The 5,802-nt window shown below is 37.8% G+C and overlaps 1 long non-coding RNA gene across 1 annotated transcript; it reads right to left on the reverse strand.

Moving 5' to 3' along the window:
• Positions 1 to 4,698: 4,698 nt before the first annotated feature.
• On the reverse strand, positions 4,699 to 5,561 carry LOC136806057 (uncharacterized). The gene is made up of 2 exons (XR_010846512.1): positions 5,380 to 5,561; positions 4,699 to 4,954 (listed from the first exon to the last, which is right to left on the reverse strand). It is a non-coding gene; the product is annotated as an uncharacterized lncRNA (long non-coding RNA).
• Positions 5,562 to 5,802: the final 241 nt, after the last annotated feature.

A 5,802-nucleotide genomic window follows, 5' to 3' on the forward strand; every position in this document is an offset into this window, starting at 1 on the left:
AATTCATGACTGGAACTAAAAGAGGTTCGTGTCCTATACGTCTATGGATGCTATACACTGTAGGTAAGAGGAAAACACGTGGCGGTTTATTTTCAACCGCCAGTAAATACGCCCACTTTTAAAAGAGTCTCTTCCTCCCGGCGGCCCGGGGGGCAGGCAGGGGGGGGAGTTGGGGTACCAGGTTTGCGAGGTGACGGCTATATCTATGGAAGCCGAGAAGGGTCATTTGGCGATTTCTTTCAAAATCTGTCGAGATTTCTTTCAAGTTGTCGAGATTTCTTTCAAACTGTCGAGAATTTTTTCAAACTGTCTAGATTTCTTTCAAACTGTCCAGATTTCTTTCAAACTGTCGAGATTTCCTTTAAACTGTCGAGCTTCCAAGTGTCGCGTTCCCAAAAGAATCGCGATTTCATTTTTTTCCAGAAAAAATGTAGAGATTCCCTCATCAAAACTGCGGGAACATAAACTAAACGCAGGACATGGGTATCACCTCCACACGCGGGAAAGAAAAATAGGAAGCACCAATCCAGTCGGAGTTGTAAAACCCTTGGAAGCACTTTGAATTCTTTAATTGCATTGATGAAAAGGTTAGCCGGGATATTTGGGTTGCTATTTGACTTGCAAACTTAGCCATATGATCTTTCTGGAAAAACCATCCACACAACCATGAATGGGAAGTCCGTAGGGTTTGAACTTGTCGTAGCCATCTATATGCCACGCGTCATTAGGGCCATCAGATTGATAAACACGCCTTCTTAACTTTCTAGCCTTCCTCATTTCGGTGCCCTCAGGATCGATCTCTCTTAAGAGTCGATCATTACAGTGTCTCTAGGAGTTGTTATCCCATACGTAGTCCGTAATTTATTCCACATTCCTCGATAACCAAGTTGGGAACCTGGCCCTTCAATCTCATTACTTATGATTTACCGAAGTTGATCGTCGCTGACTTCACCACCAGCTTTACTTAGCCCATTGTCCCTCAATCTTCTTTTCAATGTGCTTAGACTTATATTCAACGCGTGGTTATGAGCCAAAAACAATAAAATTGATTCGTACTGAAAGCCCCTTCTGAAATAGTACTCAATTACATCTCTTTCTGTTTCAAGAGTGTTGACGATAATGTTCCGCTTTTGTGTGCCACAATTGCCACAAAAGATGTCCCTAATTTCATTGCCACATCTATGGCAAAACATCGTTAAAGAAAAGCTTGGCACGTGGACTTTTTACAAGTGGATAATAATAGGGTGATTCCACCAGTGTAATGTTCGACGCTTTTTTGGAAGCTCGACAGTTTGAAAGAAATCTCGACAACTTGAAAGAAATCTCGACAGTTTGAAAGAATTCTCGACAACTTGAAAGAAATCTCGACAGTTTAAAGGAAATCTCGACAGTTTGAAAGAAATCTCGACAGTTTGAAAGAAATCTCGACAGTTTGAAAGAAATCTCGACAGTTTGAAAGAAATCTCGACAGTTTGAAAGAAATCTCGACAGTTTGAAAGAAATCTCGACAGTTTGAAAGAAATCTCGACAGATTGAAAGAAATCTCGACAGTTTGAAAGAAATCTCGACAGTTTGAAAGAAATCTCGACAACTTGAAAGAAATCTCGACAGTTTGAAAGAATTCTCGACAACTTGAAAGAAATCTCGACAGTTTAAAGGAAATCTCGACAGTTTGAAAGAAATCTCGACAGTTTGAAAGAAATCTCGACAGTTTGAAAGAAATCTCGACAGTTTGAAAGAAATCTCGACAGTTTGAAAGAAATCTCGACAGATTGAAAGAAATCTCGACAGATTTTGAAAGAAATCGCCAGCTGACCCTTCTCGGCTTCCATATATATCAGTATATGTCCGAGACAAAAATAAAAAATCAATCCTTAGGCCAACCTCGTTCCCCTGCGCATTGTCAGCTTTTTGATGCTTACTGATAGCGCTAGATAATACCCTGGCATTGGCTGGTTTTCGAACGCGTAAGATTACGTAATTCAGAAACAAAACGTCAGGTTTCATTCGTTCCTGGGTTTGAAACCATTGCATTGCAGTTTAACTTTGTAACGTCAGATTTTTTCATGACGTATTGTTTTTAGAAGTTCCCCCTGCCTCTGAGAGGGGGAACTCGCATCAGCCAACACCAGGGTATTCTCTGGCGTCAATCAGTAACGTAAATAAAGCCTGGGATACACGGGGACGAGGTTGTCCTTAGGCTAGATAGAGAAAAATTAACGTCTTTGGGACCCTTTTTAAGTAAGAGAGACTTTTCTCAAAATATTTGTCGATTTTCACTCGAATTTTGTCCCCAAGTTTAGAAAATCACAACCCCTTTGAGAGAGGAAATTTCTATTTTCGTGAATTTTGAACCCTGTCGGTATGTGCAGACGGTAAGGGTCGGTTTTTTCACCTTATGAAGTCTCTCTATCTCTAAGGGTTGCAAAAATCAGAAAAATTTAAATTAGTCTCTCTCTAAACGTCTAAGGGTCGGAAAATTCACGATTTTTATAGGAATTTTTTTGATTTAGACATACATAGAGAGAAAAAATTGTAAAAAAAATCTTTCTAAGGCTAAGGGTAGGGAATTTTTCAAAAATCAAAGAAACTTTTTCAAAAAAGTCTCTCTAAGGATCATCTTTTCTTCGATCTTTTCAGCAAAAATCAGTCTCTCTTCTAACCTAAGTATCGGTTTTTGGAGGTCCCAACCGCACAATACCCCCTCATCCTCTCCTAGCACCCCACTCATCCCGGCAAGGTGCTGAGATGTTCGTGCCTTACGGATCCAACTTTGCACTTTCCTAAGTCTCATTATTTTATAGATTCTATTGAAGTTTCATCATTGAAACTATACACGGTGCAGGTAATAAAATCATAGTCAATGATGGAACATTAATGTTTCGCTTGAGCACTTATCACGCATATTTCGGATTGTGATAAAAAAGTCGTCAGTGATTTTTTTAATTTGGTAAATTCGAGATCTTTTTCGGCTGCTTTTGAATTTGGATAGAGTTGAGATACAGTTGTACTAGTCCTGTATTAGTTCAATTTCTTGTTCTTATTGCCACCGGAGGAAGCTTAAAGCTTCTGAGGATGGCATACATAGCTTCACGCATAAGGATGTTGGGCACGGGCAAACATCTTATAATTTTGCGCATTTTTCAGTATTTTAGTTCCGCTTAACGGTAGCATTCTTATCTTACGGTCTCTGTATTGTTTTATCATCATCAAAAAGACTTTTCCGGAGTTATTTTTATCTGATTACTCATTTTGAAATGTCAGTTTTTCCTCGAGTTTTTCTTATCCCTGGAGAGTTAAATGAATCTAAGAAGATTTCCTTTTCTGGGAAATTCCATTTTTATACCACAAGTAGTTATTAAACGCTCTTCATAGGTTAAAAATATTACTCCACTCAAAATATTCGAACAGTTATGTTGCTAATCGTGTACATTAGTAAAATAACATATGAAGAGCAATATCTTCAGATATATACGCTTTTTATAGGAAAAACCAGTAAGTCATATGATTCTGGCTGGGCTGCTCTTTAATTTATATGAGTTTTCAGCCTTAAATGTCAATATTAATTAAAATGGAAACATGTACTTCTCAGCAATTTCTGAAATCTGAGGTTCAGATTCTTCTTAATTTGTTCTTAGGTTTTGGCCAAATTTCAGCCTCGTATTCTTATGAAATTGTTCTTATAAAAAACGTGTAAGACAAGGCACGGATGCCACTCTAAGTAGACTATAAATCACTCCCTTGACACATTTGTTAGCATTTGAAAGAATTGTGTCTCAGATGAGAGGTCACTCTTAACAAAAATTACTGTAGGGCTAAGATCATTCCTTTTGAACGCAAATTCAACTCTATGTGTTCGTTTTGCTGCGGTGGCACCTTAATGAAAGTTATGGCTAGTATTTTGATTTTGTTAAGTTTAATCACTGGCGGATTTAAGACAATAGAGCAAGTACGTCGGAAACATACGAAGGAGTGCGACGCTCGTTAAAAAACAATTGAAAAAACCGTTAGTAAATGATAAGCCTTGATAAGCTCTATCGATTAACTAAAAATCGATTCACTTGAAAACTGCAGGAGATTCGAAGGGTAAATCTTTTTTGTCAATTCTACACCCTATTAGGAGCATAATATCAAAAAATTGCCCTGATCTAAGTGGTGCCCTACGAAAACCATTTTTAAGGCCTTTTTTGAATCTCGGACGCTGGTCTAAATCATAATACTTTTTAAGGAAGGCTAAGTAAGAAGCTTTAGTACATTTTATCGATATTTTATTATTTTAGAAATATTCCAACTCTTAAGTCCAATTCCTCGAACCTTTCCCATATCAACCTGTTTTCCCGGAAGAGGGCACTCGACTAAATAACAACCGTACATGTGGCCCGAAATCAGGCCTTTGAAATTGGACCCTTACTGTGCAGAAGAAATCTTGTAAAACTTGAGTAAATTTGGGCAAAAATGGACCATTATGGTGCATTTTCTTGTTTTATTTTCTATATTAAAGGCAAATTACGGTCAGATTTTCCAAATTTCACACACTTAGAGTGCACTTTTCCTCATCTATGTTAATTTTGACTCTTACAGTGCAATTTAAGAAGCTTGGAAAACGGACCCTTAAGGGCCGAACGTACGTTAGGTCGTTTTCGATACCTTGAGTGCCCCGGACCTGTTTTACAGCGACCATCAAAGTTCTTTACAAAATTGATCATTTATTTTAAATATTTTCTAAAAAACTTTATTTATCATGTTTACAATGATCTTTCCAGCAATCACAATATTTAGCACATGGTCCATTATTGGTTGATTGGTTTCTACAAAACCCTTTGGCGTGTTGGCAACACGCTCCCAAGTCTGATGGTGAAGACCATTGTTGACAAGCTGCATATGGAATGCGACAAATTTCAGCTATCTTGACTTCTCTGTCTGTGGCGTATGCTGGTACTGCTTGCAGATTGATCTGAAAATAAGTGTAATTTGATTGTCAAATTCCTTGTTAACAACTACGTTAGTTTGTAGTTGTTTTCTCAAACAAAAAAATTTGGTGTTTTTTTGACATTTTATATATACAGCGAAATCTTTCTTCTAGATTCATTTTGGTTAACTCTTGAATACAACATAATCAATCATCTAGTGAAAGTTTACGACATTGGTTTTATAACTGCATCCCCATTTGGAGTGGGAGTCCAATATTTTGGAAGAAAATGAGCTTCAAAATACGTCATTTAATTTGGGAGAAAAAAAAGTTTCTATATGCGATTTGATTTGGTCTGTCTAAAACTAAAACGGTTCTAATGTACTTAAGTATGGTCTGGTCTGCAAAAAGTGAGTGGGCCATGCCCACCCCCGTCCCCCGTTGGTGGGGCCAATGCAACAATATCTTACCGAATTGATATTAGAGTACAGTGCACAAAGATCTTGATTGAAGGTGAAAATCCTCCCTGCATCAACCATAGCCAATGAAAAGATGAAACAACTAGCAAAGAGGTGGCAAACCATAGTCTTCATTTTGATGATGAGTTTTGTTCTGTTTTTCTTACTTAGTCTTTTTTTGTATTTTTGTTTATGTTCCTATAATAGATACAAAGGAAGCCTGAAATTCATGGTGAAAGAAGTTGCGTGTTTTTCTTTTATCCGAGGCTCCCAAACGCCCTGAATCTTATCCCACTATTTGCCAACGCTGTTGTAGGTAATAGCAGGTTCATGGTTTTGTACTTTTGAGGACGGCAGAGTGACTTCAGCGATTTGGAAAAGCCCGCTTTTCTGACCCTGAAAAAATGAGGATGGCAAAAGTGCTTATTTACCGTC

This window comes from Clytia hemisphaerica, unplaced genomic scaffold (genome assembly GCF_902728285.1).
Source record: "Clytia hemisphaerica strain Z4C2 unplaced genomic scaffold, Clytia hemisphaerica genome assembly, whole genome shotgun sequence".
NCBI lineage: Eukaryota > Metazoa > Cnidaria > Hydrozoa > Leptothecata > Clytiidae > Clytia > Clytia hemisphaerica.